At 38.1% G+C, this 15,718-nt stretch overlaps 1 long non-coding RNA gene across 1 annotated transcript; it reads left to right on the forward strand.

Annotated features, from left to right (window-relative positions):
• The first annotated feature begins 5,700 nt into the window (after positions 1-5,700).
• LOC140245733 (uncharacterized) lies at positions 5,701-10,554 on the forward strand. The gene is made up of 4 exons (XR_011902364.1): positions 5,701-5,837; positions 8,699-8,966; positions 9,288-9,511; positions 10,030-10,554. It is a non-coding gene; the product is annotated as an uncharacterized lncRNA (long non-coding RNA).
• Positions 10,555-15,718: the final 5,164 nt, after the last annotated feature.

A 15,718-nucleotide genomic window follows, 5' to 3' on the forward strand; every position in this document is an offset into this window, starting at 1 on the left:
CCTCGTAAAAATGGATTGAAAATAATATTGTCAAATTTGACCAGTTTACGTGTTATCTCTATGGGAGAGCAGTTTTTCTGGCAGTGAAAATTGACATGACTCTCTTTTTCGAGCACTAGCTCACTTATGCTTCGGTGAATTTCTCCCATATTTTAGTATGTTGTAGCTGAGACTTTAGGCTATCGTAGTTGTGCCCTTCGTTTTTTCATACGGAGTCGGCATCATGCCCAAAAACCTGGTTGAAATTAAAGCTTATCTTCCATTTTTTTTTCATATTCCTTTCTTTCTGCAACTTTCTTTGCAATAACTCAAGAAAAACAAGCTCTATCAGCCCAATATTTTGCACATGTTAAGTTTATGTCACGTACATTATTTCATAAAATAACAACTACTTGATCGGGCACCTTCTTGGGTATGTAAATTAGGGTCAAAGGTCAAAAATGTTTCATCCTGTATCTTGGTGAATACATGTCTTATCTTTCCCATATTTTGCATACGTAAAGACCATGTTACAAGAATCATTTCACAAAATAACCAGTTTTTGCTCAGACGCCATCTTGTCTGTGCAAAGTAGGGTCAAAGGTCATATGTACTTCTTTCTTTATCTTCATTATGACGTGTTATCTCTATGGGAGGGAATTTTTCTAGATGTGAAAATTGACATGATTGTCTTTATCTACGACTAGCTCACTTGCCCTTCGGTGAATTTCTTCCAGATTTTAGTATGTTGTAGCCAATTTAATACTCTTTAAGTTCTATTCCATCAAAGATTTAATCGGATGATGTCTTCACCTCGTGAAAATGGATATAATGTAACCTTGTCAAATTTGACCAGTTTACGTGTTATCTCTATGGGAGGGAATTTTTCTGGAAATGAAAATTGACATGGCGGTCTTTATCGAGCACGAGTTCACTTACTCTTCGGTGAATTTCTCCCAGATTTTAATATGTTGTAGCTGAGACTATGGGCTATCGTCAATGTTCTCTCCAATTTTTCATACGACGCCGAGATCACGTCAAAAAACTTGGTTGAAATCAAACTTATCTTCGATGTATTGAGATATTTCTTTCTTTCTGCAACTTTCTTTGCAATAACTCGAGAAAAACAGCCCCTTTCATCCCCATATTTTGCACATGTTTAGTTCATGTCACGTACATTATTTTATAAAATAACAACTACTTGATCAGACACCATCTTGGGTATGTAAATTAGGGTCAAAGGTCATAAATGTTTCAACCTGTATCTTGGTGAATATATGTCCTATCTTTCCCATATTTTGCACACGTAAAGACCATGTTACAAGAATCATTTCACAAAATAACCACTTTTTGCTCAGATGCCATCTTGGCTGTGCAAAGTTGGGTCAATGGTCAAAATACTTCATTCTGTATCTTCGTTATAGTGTATACAGAAATTGGTACCAAAGATGGCAGACCTGACTCTCTTTTCTAAATGAGAATCCAAACATCACACGGCCAATGTCTCTAAACACAGATGAAACGTATATGGTCATGTCTATTGCGATCAGGACTCGAATCATTGATTAAAAAAAAATCGGATCACCTAATTTGTCAGTCTTGACAAATTCCAAGTCTAGTTTCCACATTATTCTCATTAACAGTAGCCTTTGTTTCTCTTTGAAAACAACATTTTCTGAAAGCATAACTCTTACTCTCACCACTTTCGAAACATCTCATCAGTTTGATGGGGAGAAGGTATGAAATTAGTGCATTGACCCTACCCATTTTGTTCAAATGCGATTTTCTCGGAATTGTTTTTGCGCTGCGCGGCGTTTTTCGTCGGTTCGCCGTATCACCGACGATATTGTTGAAACAGGGAGTTCTCTTCCCACCTCCATGCTTGAAACCATTTTTATAAAGGCTACCAACTACTGACGGCGTGCGTTGTGTGTACTACTGGTGCAGTACTTGGTGCGTCGTCTGTGTGTCTGTGTATTCAAGAGTAAGGCAAAGTTCAGCGGTTGACGCGGAGCTGCAGCACAGGTTCCCTTCGAAGTGGGAGTTTGAGAGGCCAGATCGTCCGGGTTCTTTGCGAGCGAGTTGTCGTGTGTCCTCCTTTTGCCTGCTTGTGTCTGTCTCGTCCAACCAAAGGGGTACACTAAAGATAAACCATGGCTCACCTCTGCTTCTTGGTTGTTATCACCCTCTCCTTTATGAGCGTTACCTCAGCTGGAATCGGTAAGTTTGTTTTTTATTACTTTGACAAAAATCTTATTTCATCTAATCATTTCATCTTCTTCTTCTTTTTTTTTTTTTTTTGGTGGGGGGGGGGTCTTGTGTCTTGGTTTTCTTTTCTTTCTCCTCTTTCAGTCTTTCTGGTCGCTACAATAGCTACAATCTCTTTGTCCAGTGATGTAATCAGCTTTCATTGTTGAATGGTTTTACGTACAAATGACATTTCATTAGGTGATCCGAGTATCCTCTCGGATCACCTTCTGTATCTGTACGGATTCTTTGTTCTTCTTCTTCTTCTTCTTTCTTTCTGGACAAAATTTGTGCATCTACTTACTCAGAAAGTTCTCAGAGTATCAATTTCAAACTCATACCATATATGTATCATGTCCCAAAGACGACAAATCTAAAATATCATTGTGATTAGTCAATCGTGACGTCACTATGACGTCATTATATGAAAACACATTCTCAATCATATCTCATTAATGGAATGGAGTTTTTCAATGAAATTTACGTCACATATATTTCAAGTTATGGGCATTTTACTCATATTCTCAAAATGCATACTTTCCTTTGAAACGTGTGCGTACGCGCACGTTGAAATATTTGTATGCTCAAATCGAGCTCAAATTTTTTTTTTTGCACACGTTTCAGACCATTTAGAGCATTTTTTGAAAAATTGAAAAAATTTTACGGACGCGTACGCGCGCGCGCATATACGCACGCACAGCTCATATGCAATAGAAATTTCCCGTTTTTTTACACTTATCGCCTGCCTGAAATGTCAGGGAATATGTCTACCAAGTTTCAAATCAATCCGACTCAATATGACGTCATACGGGCCCGTCAAAGTTGAAATTCCGCGCGCGCGTCAATGGCGATATACATGCAACAATGCCAAAAAAACTGCCAATTTTAAATCCGATTTTACTCGTCAGGATGGACGGTGACCCCCCATTTTCTTTACATATTCTGAAAGCTGATGAGTTGTACATATCATTTCATGGGTTGGCGATGCTGGAAAAATGATTAAAAGATATCAAATTTCTTAATAAAATAAAAAGAGTAAATTTTCAAAATGACGTCATCAAATTACAAGTTCACTCAAGCGTATCTCACTTATCCTTTGCCAATATACACCCAGATTTCAGTATGTTGTAGCTTATTATATGATCTTTCATTAATATCATTACAACATTTTGATTAGATGACGGCATCACCTCGTAATATTGGATTGAAAGTAATCTTCCCTTATAAAAAAAACCATGGTTTTACAACCGTAACTATGGTATAACCATGGTTATGGACGGTTTTACAATGGATCGATGGTAGTCCATGATTTTCAATTCATATCCATGGTAAATGTGTGGCGAAAGTGTGGTAATACCATTGTTAAAATACCATAGTTATGATAACATGATAAAACTTTCATTTTACGACGGTTTTAAAACCATGGTGAAAAAATCATTGTTATACCACAGTTTTAAGAAATTAAAAAAACAATGGTGAGAAAACCACGACAAAACCATCGTTCTACTTTGGTAAAAATAACATAATAATATAACAATGGTTGTAACCATGGTTTCACAATAGTATAAAAACAATGGTTAGGAAACCATGGTGTAACTCTCGTTCTACCAAGGTTGAAAACCATCGTTATTAAACCATGATTTCATCATGGTTTTATGATAGTGTAAAAAAGATAGTAATAAAACCATGATTTTAACCATGATATTATGATAGCACAAAAACACTAGTTATAATACCATGGTTAAACTTTCGTTTTACAAAGGTTAAAAATGATGGGTATTAACCATGATATTAACCATGGTTTTATCATAGTCAAAAAATGATGGTTATATAACCATGGCTCTAACAGTGGTTTAATGAAAGTGTTTTAAAACCATGGTTAAAAAATCATCGTTATACCACAGTTTTAAGAAATTAAAAAAACAATGGTGAGAAAACCACAACAAGACTATCGTTCTACTTTGGTAAAAATAACATTAATATAACAATGGTTGTAACCATGGTTTCACAATAGTATAAAAACAATGGTTAGGAAACCATGGTGTAACTCTCGTTCTACTAAGGTTGAAAACCATCGTTATAAAGCCATGATTTCATTATGGTTTTATGATAGTGTAAAAACAATAGTTATAAAACCATGATTTTAACCGTGGTTTTATGATAGCACAAAAACACTAGTTATAAAAAAAACTTTCGTTTTACAAAGGTTGAAAACGATGGCTATTAACCATGATTATATTAACCATGGTTTTATCATAGTTATTAAAAAAAAATGATGGTTAGGCTATATAACCATGACTTTAACAGTGGTTTAACAAAAGTGTGAAAACAACGGTTTTAAACAATGGTTCAAATTCCATTTTAGCAAGGAAAACGATGGTCATAGCTACACCAGGATTTGAACCATGGTTTTATCATAGTGTGATGTGCAAAGGATGGTTATGAAACATTGATTGGTTCTACGAACCGTGGTTTCATGATAGTGAAGAGGCGGTTAAAAAGCCATGATTTTCACCATGGTTGTATGATAGCTCATAAGAACAGTGGTTATAAAACCGTGGTTTAACTTTTGTTTACCCACGGTTGAAAAAGTGGTTATTTTAACAATGGTTTCAACCGTGGTTTCCATGCTGATCAGATATAGAGTGCAGAAAAACCATGATATTCTAGAATTTCTAACCATGGAACCTGGGTATGATAGCATAAGAACAGTGGTTATTAAACCATGGTTAACTTTTTGTTTTACCAAAGTTTAAACCACGTGCACTATGATTATTGAATGATGTCGATCACAAAAATCAATATGAAAACTCTTAATTTGATGGCCGCAATGCCAATGCAAGTCATGACGGACATTCATCTAACGCAACCACCCGCACCCGTTTGGCTTCAACAGGATTATGTAAACAAACAGTAGTCTTACCATTGCAAACAAAAAGCTGCTTCACTTGGTTGATTTACAGCATTCCTAAAATGCAACATCTATTCACTACGGAATAAAGCACGTAAAAAACCTTAAATGAGATTACATACTCGTGAAAAAATAAAAAAAGGTAGTAACTCATTGCCGCCCGTTCGTTCCCCGTAGCTTTGACATGTACACACAACAATAGAAAACTATATGAATGCAATCGGCGTGTAATTGTGTACGATGAATGGGAGATCCGGGTTGTTGATATGAGGCTCGTTCGTACCAAAGATCACAACAAAAATATATTTCAAAATATATGGAGCACAAAAAATATTGACACATTGAAAAAACATTAATTTGCAATACAAAAAGTTGTAAACATATATTTTTTATTCAAAACCAAAAATTTAATGATTACAAGTTTTCTTGATAATAATGTAACGTAAGAGGTCATGTGCGTGTTGTTGTTGTCGCTGATTGAACCTTACGTGTATGTACTGCTGAACCGTTAGTCCGCGACCGCGCTCAAAAACCACACACACGGCTACGATTGATGTTCATCATTTCAAACGCTCTTTCGTGATGATATCTGACCGGAGTCAAACATCTCGACGTACGAACCATCTGATATTTTCAGAAATGGCTAGCAAACGGCCCCTAAGAAAAAGAGGAACTGCTCCTTTGGGATTCTTCGAGGAAGGTTGGTCAACGTAACTTTTAATACATTATTAGTAGACCTAATCTTAGCTAAAATAATTACCAGCGAGATTTGCATTGAATTGTCCCGACCGACCCGGGGCCGGCAGCGGCCCTGCCCCTGCTGTGCAAATTTCGCATGATCGTATCAAGTGGGGATAACCAGTCCAGTAGACTGTTCTGTATCTGAAAGTGTGACTGAGTCAGTGAGTGTGAGAGTATGACATGAGAGCTCAAGAGTTTGGAATGAGTTGTTCTAACTCAGCTACTGTATTGTACTGAACTGTTAGTGTTACTGTGTCACGTAAATTCTACAAGTTATCTACGGTAACTAGATTCTATACACAACCCAGTCGCTGTAGACAGTGTAGATCTAACCCTGTTATAGTGGTAGTATGGTTGGGGCACCACCTATCGGCAGGGCACCTTCCCATTGGCACCCTGCGTATCATGGCTGTTTGCGTATAGAACGAAAAGGTACGCGCGGGATTAAGTGTCATGAGCTATAAAAACAATGAAACCGAGGAAACGAAAATCAAACTCAAACAAACCAAGCTAGAAATTACACATCCGCTCAGTAACGACGCATGGCTGTGAAATTCACGTGTATACCTATGGCCTGTGAAATTCACGTGTATTACCTATGCTGTGAAATTCACGTGTATACCTATGGAGGTTAGGGGGTGCCGATCGCAAGGTTCCCTTAATTTAGCTGCGCGAAGAAAATGAAACGCACGCGCTAAAATTGCGCTATTTTAAAACGGAGATTCGTAATCAATGAGACGGTCACGACATTCAAAACTGCAGTATTTATGGCATATTTGAGGTAAGAATTTAGGCGGATGTGTGTTATATTTTTAGAATAAACGAGCTACAGATCCTTAGGGTGGCGATACGTGGTACCCCCAACCCTACTAGTAGCGACAGGCTATAATTTATTTGCACAGCGTACTCTAACAGCGTCTGGTCGGGCTAACAAGACGGTAGTCGGTAGTTCTAACAGTTAGGCGTAATCCCTAACAATGTTAGTAGGCATAGGCCTACCTCATATTGGGTGGTGATGTCAGGTTCGGTGCAAGCTACATCAACAACACTATTTTCTGCTAACTCTGTTAGGACTTCTAGTGGTAACTGCTCCAGTGAATCAAGAGTATCAGTAGAAGCTACGCTAAGACACAAGGGCTTACTCCTGCGAACTAGTACGCTCATGGGCGAAATACGGACGCCATTCCGCCATTGAAAGCAACAGACCGATAGATTGATTAGAGGGCGTACTGTATATTTCGCGATCATGATATCAGTGCCGTATCACTGGGTCCTCGTATTTCTGTCTCCCTTTCATTTTTCCCCTTTTTAGGGGGCATACAGGGGAAGATATGTACGATATGTACCGATGTACATGTATGTACTTAGAATCTTGTTTTGTCGTAAAGAAGTATCATTCCTGTCTAACCATGAAATGTATTTGAAAAAAATGTTATTTACTTTCCAATCGCAATCTGCAGGCCCACAAAGTTTGAGCTGAAGTAGGTAGACCAAACTATGTTTCGGGAGGGAGAGAGAAAGAGATAGGTGGCGTTTGTCAGCTCAAACACAAACTTGCTGAGGGACTACTGATAAAAAAGTAATTACATTACTTCAATTTTTTTTTTTTTACATATTGACAGAAAATATACTTTTTGTGATATTTTGAGGTCTGAAATGCAATTCTACCGCTGTGTGCTTCCTTTTAAAATGAAGAAAATGAAAGGAAGGTAGGGTTTGCTCCATAGGCTCACGTGTTTAAGAAGCTTGCGGTATTATTACTAAATTGGCTGCCATTGGGCTCCATGTTGGGCTCCCGCTCCATGCCGTACTACACCCGTTTGCGTGCGAAGTCGTGAGAGTACGCCCTCTTAGCTTCTATACTCTTTGATTGTGTCTCAGCACTAACTTAAGCGCTGGCAGCCACTGGCACTGGCGATAAAACTGAAGTGAACTTGAAGTCCGTAGGTGCTGGTAGGATGACCTCAAAAATATGTCATAAATTTCTGGTTGCTGGTGCTGGGCAAACTTGTGAAAGATTCGTCTGTCCGAAGGAGGAGTCTTTTTTTTTTTTTTTTGACGTTACTTATGGCTCTCTACCTCCGGACTATGTCTATAGGAGGGGATCCGTAAAGCCAGATGCAGTCTCTGCTCTGTGGAACATATCCCCGTCGACGAGATACAGACCAATCTTTCGGTCAAGTGCTGGGCTTGGTGTTGAAATCAAAGAATGTCGTCTGCTGAACCTAGCTCCGCCATTTCGTAGTGTAAGAGTTAGGCCTGTAGCATGTACATTCTATGCTAATGCAATGGTCACCCACGCCACGAAACGTAGGCCCTACACGAGCATGTGGCTTCATAAATCTGAGCCTGGAAGCATAAAATTAAATATTAAGTTGTGTTTTGAAGAATGGTTGAAATTTGGGGCATTTTAGTCTGTCTTCCTCACTTTGTGTCTAAAAACTAAGCAGTCCTGCATCTTTTAATATTCGAGTGTAATCATGCGCCATCACTTTTCGTCGTGCGATTCTCACGGACCTTGCGATGCTGCGATTTCCAACACCTATTGCTGGGGATCAATAACTTTGATAAGTATCGCTTAGTTAATCCGACCGTCGGTGTTGGAGCTCAGTTTAAGTCAGTCATTTGGGAGCTAGCACTAGCACTGATCTTGAAATCCCCCAATGGCAAAGGATGCTGTATTTTGTAATTTGTATGTTATACCAGTATATCATTCACCTAACGGATTGTTGTGTGATTTTTCTGGCTAACCTTATTTTTCTTCTCTCAATCATTAATAGGTGTATTATTGTTATGTCGTGTTTTTTTTTTCCTCATCAGAATCAAAGATTGACTGTGCAAGTGGCTGATGTGAGAAGGTGTTTCCATAGAAGACTTGCAGTCCATAGAAGACTTGAGGTCCATCCATGACCATTGATCGTGCTGTCCACTAGCTTGCTCCTTTCATGGGTACAAGTACATGATACACATGCAGCGCTGATTTACATCAATATGTGTACATGGCATCCTCCTGGCTGAATTCTGGTGCAAAGAAGTGGATCATCTGATGTCATGTTTTTTCCCGTTTGACCATGTCATCAAGGAGAAGGTATTCCTTTTTCTTTGTTTCTTTATTTCAACCCAGTATGGTTCATTAGGAATTTGAGCATATCGCTGTAACATACCCAAATTCTTGTGCAACATCCTCAAAAACCAGCAGCATGCTATGCGACATTGTAGAATATTTGGGAGTCTTTTATTCCAGCAGTCATTTGGGAGCTAGCACAAGCACCAAACTTTAAATCATCCAATGCTGTATTTTGTATGTTACATACATAATTTTCCTGTGTGATTTTTCTGCCTAACCTTATTTCACTTCTCTCAATCATCACTATTATCGTTATGTTGTGTTATTTTTTTTCCTCATCAGAATCAATGATTGATTGTGCCAGTGGCTGACACGAGAAGGTTTCTCCATAGAAGACTTGAAGTCCACCCATGACCATCGATCAGGCTGTCCCCTAGCTAGCTCCTTTCATGGGTACAAGTACATGCAGTGCTGATATGTGTATGGCATCCTCCTGGCTGAATTCTGGTGCAGAGAAGTCCATCTACTGATGTCATACTTTCTCCCGCTTTTCCATGTCATCAAGGGTAAGATACTCCTCTTTCTTACTTTGTTTCTTTCTTTTTTTCAACCCATTATTAGTGTGGTTCATGAGGAATTTGAGCATTACACTGCAGCATACCCAAATTCTTGTGCAACATTCTCAAATACCAGCAGCATGCTATGCAGCATCCTAAAATATTGGCAACCTGCTTAAAATAGAATGTGATCAATTTTTGAAAAAACATCAAATTACTCTAGGCAATTTGTGCACAATACATGATATGGAATGTTGAACATAATGGCTTCACCTGTATGTGGCACTTAGGGGTTAAAATGATTGTAAAAGTACACTGTATTTTAAACAGTATCTCTCCAGCACATTAGAGTGATGAAATGATGGCTAGGTGTACCACATCAATCTAATCCCATTCTTCTTATGTTTTTTGCAAGGTAGCTATTCTGTGCAAGAATTTTGTGTGTTGAGTATTTGAAGTAGAGTTTAACACGTACTACATGTTATTATTATTTTAAAAAAATAATAGCGTAATGAATAAATTCTCAGTTCGTTGCAGGAGTGATCTTCCCCAAGAAAATTCTCACGGCTCACGGTTGCAAAAGAAGGACATCTCAAGGCTCCACAACGACAAAGGGCACACTAACCAAGCTATATCAAGACCTAGTTCCTGCGAAGCCTCATCCAGAAGTTGCACCAAAGCTTACTGCTGGATAGTCTTGGACAGTAGAAGTACAAGGACAGTTTTCAAAGCATGTGAAGTGTGCATGTATGCTCTCATGTCAGGACTGTTGGTTGCTAGATAATTTTTTTTTTTTTTTTTTGGATGCTGTTTTGTTCTGTTGTCCAGTGCTCCTGGTGTCACTTAAGTCCAAATTTGCATTAACTATACAAAGCTACAAATGATCATGTACATCAAACATGCACTAATATATGTACACTGTATTTAATTATCCAACTAATTCTTTGCAGGTGATATTGTTATAGTTTTAAATCATGTGACTGGCAATAAGCCATACCTACGTACAGTCAAGATGCTGCTCATGAAGCAATAAAAAGCTACTTTTCAATCGTAACAGCAAAGTGAGCAAATGTGCATTCTTATGTCTTATTTGTTGACTGAGGTTCAGTAAGAGTACATTTTCTTCATTGATTTGTTTACATAAACCTACAGTTTTGCAACTGGAAATAATGTGATATTTGTATGATACTTTGACTTCTCACACCCAGCTGCTGAAAAATAACTTTTGAATGTATAATCATAATTGACTGTTTCTACCCTTGTGTACTTTCTTATTTTAAAGGTGCCTAGACCCGGTAGTTGCTGCAGCGCTTTTAGATGAGAGTGCCGATCACCATTAGCATTGATACAAAGACTGCCGAAATTGAGCTGTCGTCAACGGTAAAGCGCGTAGGTGTTGCTAGGTAATGTTGCCTTCATTGTCTTCTCTGCGTGTCAGACAGTCCGTAGAATTTGAATGCCAGGGTGCATGCTTCTTTGTTTGACTTCAGAGAAAAAAATATTAAAGCTGTCATCATCAGCAGTGGATTGGACTTCTTCGGACTCATGGAAATGGATCAAAGCGTAAGCGCTAACGATAAAGAGGAGTCGATAGCATAGGTCTCTCAAGGAAGCTTGTGCCGTGCGCCGTGTACGCTAACGATAAAGAGGAGTCGATAGCATAGGTCTCGCAAGGAAGCTTGTGCCGTGCGCCGTGTACGCAAGCAAACCACCGGGTCTATGTGCCTTTAAATGCTAATGACAGTACAGTCAACTCCAGTCAGTCCGTTTTGACTGAAAAAGCGCATCAAATTGGGCAATGTTTGACTTCTGCATGTTCAGAGGAATACACATGACTAGGCCATGAAAATTGGGACTTATTGGTTTCCTCAATTTGGCCATAGTGTATTCGATATACATGTATGTTTTGGGGAGAGCTTTGGCGGTGTGAAAGTCAATGCTGGTAAGAGCATCGACCTACTCGTTGCTACATATAGCTTCTTTTATTAAACAGTGAATCAATTAACACTTACAATCTGCACCCATCCACCAACACACACATGGAAGTCAGTTTTTAAATACAGCTGTACATATTTTTTAGACTATAGCTAGAAGGAAAATAATAGAGAATTGGTTTTCTCCTGTTTCAGAGTCCAGGTTCATATACATGTTTACAAATGTACTGTATCACAATACATTTGTATAGGAATTGTAAGAATTATTATTCTGCTCCAGGTAATTTACTGAAAATATTTTTATTTCATCACTTTATGTGAAGACTCTACTGTGCTATTTATTGATCATTATTCATCAAATAGCAAAGCATTTGTGGAAAAATATATTTCTCCAACCAATTTTCCCCATGGTTTCTCAAAGTACTTGTGAAATACAACTGTAGTTAAAAATACATTTTTCTGCGATATTGCACTGTGGTTAAATAGTGGGTTTACTATGTACAATGGATCATGGTTGTATCGTGATTTGGGTTGTAATTCTGTGGTTTGGCAGCTGTAAAACCATGTTTTCATCTTTTCCTAACCAAACTTTCACCTTTACCTAACCATGGTTTTACACTTCCTTAACCATGGTTTCACTTCTTCGTAACCATGGTTTGGGCACGGTAGAAACACAAGTTAGTGACCATGGTAAAACCACAGTAATGTCATGGTAAGTGCGTTCCAATTTACCACCTTTAAACCATGGTTACCATGGTTAACCCATGCTAAACCTATGGTTTAACCATGGCTACCATGGTTTAACCATAGTGCACCATTGTTTAAATATAGTTAAACTATGGTTAAACACTAGTGCACCATGGTTTGACCATAATTAAACCATATTGCACTATGGTTAGACCATAAGTTTGCCATGGTTTCATCTTTTCTTAACCATAGTTTCACCATTTCCTAACCGTAGTTTCACCATTTCCTAACCATGGTTTTACACTTCCTTTACCATGGTTTCACTTTTTCTTAACCATGGTTTTGGCTTGATAGAAACACAGTAGTGACCATGGTAATACCACAGTAATGTCATGGTAAGTGCGTTCCAATTTACCACCTTTAAACCATGGTTACCATGGTTAACCCATGCTAAACCTATGGTTTAACCATGGCTACCATGGTTTAACCATAGTGCACCATTGTTTAAATATAGTTAAACTATGGTTAAACACTAGTGCACCATGGTTTGACCATAATTAAACCATATTGCACTATGGTTAAACCATAAGTTTGCCATGGTTTCATCTTTTCCTAACCATAGTTTCACCATTTCCTAACCATGGTTTCACACTTCCTTAACCATGGTTTTACTTTTTCTTAACCATGGTTTTGGTACTGTAGAACCACAGTAGTGACCATGGTAATACCACAGTAATGTCATGGTAAGTGCGTTCCAATTTACCACCTTTAAACCATGATTACCATGGTTAACCCATGCTAAACCTATGGTTTAACCGTAGATACCATGGTTTAACCATAGTGCACTATTGTTTAACTATTGTTAAACTATGGTTAGACACTAGTGCACCATGGTTTGACCATAATTAAACCATATTGCACTATGGTTAAACCATGGATGGATCCAATGTAAAACCATGGTTATGCCTCATAGTCAAACCATGGTATTTTTTTACAAGGGTGTCAAATTTGACCAGTTTACGTGTTATCTCTATGGGAGAGCAGTTTTTCTGGCAGTGAAAATTGACATGACTCTCTTTTTCGAGCACTAGCTCACTTATGCTTCGGTGAATTTCTCTAAGATTTTAATATGTTGCAGCTGAGACTTTGGGCTATCGTGAATGTGGCCTTCATTTTTTCATACGGTATGGGGATCACGTCCAAAAACTTGGTTAAAAGCAAAGCCTATCTTCGATGTATTTTCATATTTCTTTCTTTTTCCAACTTTCTTTGCAATAACTCAAGAAAAAGATACTCTATCACCACCATATTTTGCACATGTTTAGTTCATGTCACGTACATTATTTCATAAAATAACAACTACTTCATCAGACGCCATCTTGGGTATGTAAATTAGGGTCAAAGGTCATAAATGTTTCATCCTGTATCTTGGTGAATACATGTACTATCTTCCACATATTTTGCACACGTAAAGACCGTGTTACAAGGATCATTTCACAAAATAACCACTTTTTGATCTGATGCCATCTTGTCTGTGCAGATCGGGGTCAAAGGTCATATGTACTTCTTTCTTTATCTTCGTTATGACGTGTTATCTCTATGGGAGGGAATTTTTCTAGATGTGAAAATTGACATGATTGTCTCTATCGAGCACTAGCTCACTTACCCTTCGGTGAACTTCTCCCAGATTTTAATATGTTGTAGCTGAGACTTTGCGCTATCGTACGTGTTCCCTTTGTTTTTCATATGGTGTCGGGATCACGTCCAAAAACGTGGTTGAAATTAAAGATTATCTTCGATGTATTTTCATATTTCTTTCTTTTTCCAATGTTCTTTGCAATAACTCAAGAAAAATAGCCCCTATAAACCCCATATTTTGCACATGTTTAGTTAATGTTACGTACATTATTTCATAAAGTAACAACTACTTGATCAGACACCATCTTGGGTATGTAAATAGGGTCAAAGGTCATAAATGTTTCATCCTGTATCTTGGTAAATACATGTCTTATCTTTCCCATATTCTGCAAACGCAAAGACCATGGTACAAGAATCATTTCACAAAATTACCACTTTTTGTTCAGATGCCATCTTGGGGGTGCAAAGTGGGGTCAAAGGTCAAATATACTTCATTCTGCATCTTTGTATAGTGTATACGGAATTCGGTACCCAAGATGGCAGGTCTGACTCCCTTTTCAAAATGAGAATCCAAGCATCACACGACCAATGTCCGTAATCTCAGGTGAAAACTCGAATCATTGATTTAAAAAAAAAATGGGATCACCTAATTTGTCAGTCTTGACAAATTCCGAGTCTAGTTTGTCCTTTATTGGTCTTTGTTTCCATAAAATCTACATTTTTCCGTGTCACTGGATGTGAAAGGAATTGATTTCATTTTTCTGTGATTGACGGGACCAGGTCACAAGATTCAGTTTCAATTAAAAGAGAACAATCTTTAGGGATATTGTTAACGTAGTACTCTTCTCCGGCAAATCACACACACACAAATCAAACATCTGCAATTTCGAATTTCAGAAATTTAAAACATTTTTAGAATTAACCATTCGGAGGAGGGATAGAAAAGCCATCCATTTTCTGTCTTTCTGACTATTTTCTAAATTGCATTGAATGCTAAGCCATATTGCCCAGGGTAGTTGTTTTCACTGTTTCAGTGTTTGTCACTTTAAAAGGAAGGGTAATGTGTTTTACTGTTTGGGGTGTTTCTGGTTTAATTCTTAGGACTAATAGATGTTTGAATGCATTTGGATTTCAGGGCCCCTTAAATGAGTATTCCAGCAGTTCTTATCAAATATATAATAAATTTATGTCCAAGGTTTCTATCTAAGACACGGTTGCTCCAGGAATACCAACGCAATGTGTACATGGGTGCACATACAGATGACACCACAAATACGTACAATACGTACACATATAAGCGCACAGGCACGTATCATACACTAAAAACACACACACGTACTTCACACACACACACACACACACTTTTTGTTTAGTAATCTTTATTTGATTTCTATTGTTTCACATAACAATTGCTGCGGGACCCGAAATACATACAACTTTGCATTCAACACATAGAGTGACACGTGACTGCCAAACAAACAAACAAACAAATCAAAAACAAATCAAAAACAAACACCTTATGTGTGCACTTGGTAGGACAGTTATAGCAGGTGCACTGATGTATACATTATTTAGTTGAGTCGGAAAGGGGGGGTTCCCATGCACCCCAAACATATATTTTTTAAATCTACTTCATCTAGACCAATTTTGTGCGTAGATTTCAAAAATACAATGTTAAAGGTACTAGCCCATAAACCTGCAGCAATTGGTCTCATAGTTAGCATGGAGTTTGGGTATGATTGCAGTAACACCTGTGCAAAATTTCGTTCCAATTAGTCCATTACTTTCATAAAAATAAATGAAAATGCACCGTATGCATGCGTATAACGTCCGCTATCTCCGGTCCACGTACGTACTACTTGCATGCGATACAATGTGTAAGTTACATGTACGTACTAGTAGCTAGCCCCGGAGATCGCGCCGCAAGGCGCGGTCCTGGCGGCTACCTCGCAGCTGA

This window comes from Diadema setosum, unplaced genomic scaffold (genome assembly GCF_964275005.1).
Source record: "Diadema setosum unplaced genomic scaffold, eeDiaSeto1 scaffold_25, whole genome shotgun sequence".
Lineage (NCBI taxonomy): Eukaryota > Metazoa > Echinodermata > Echinoidea > Diadematoida > Diadematidae > Diadema > Diadema setosum.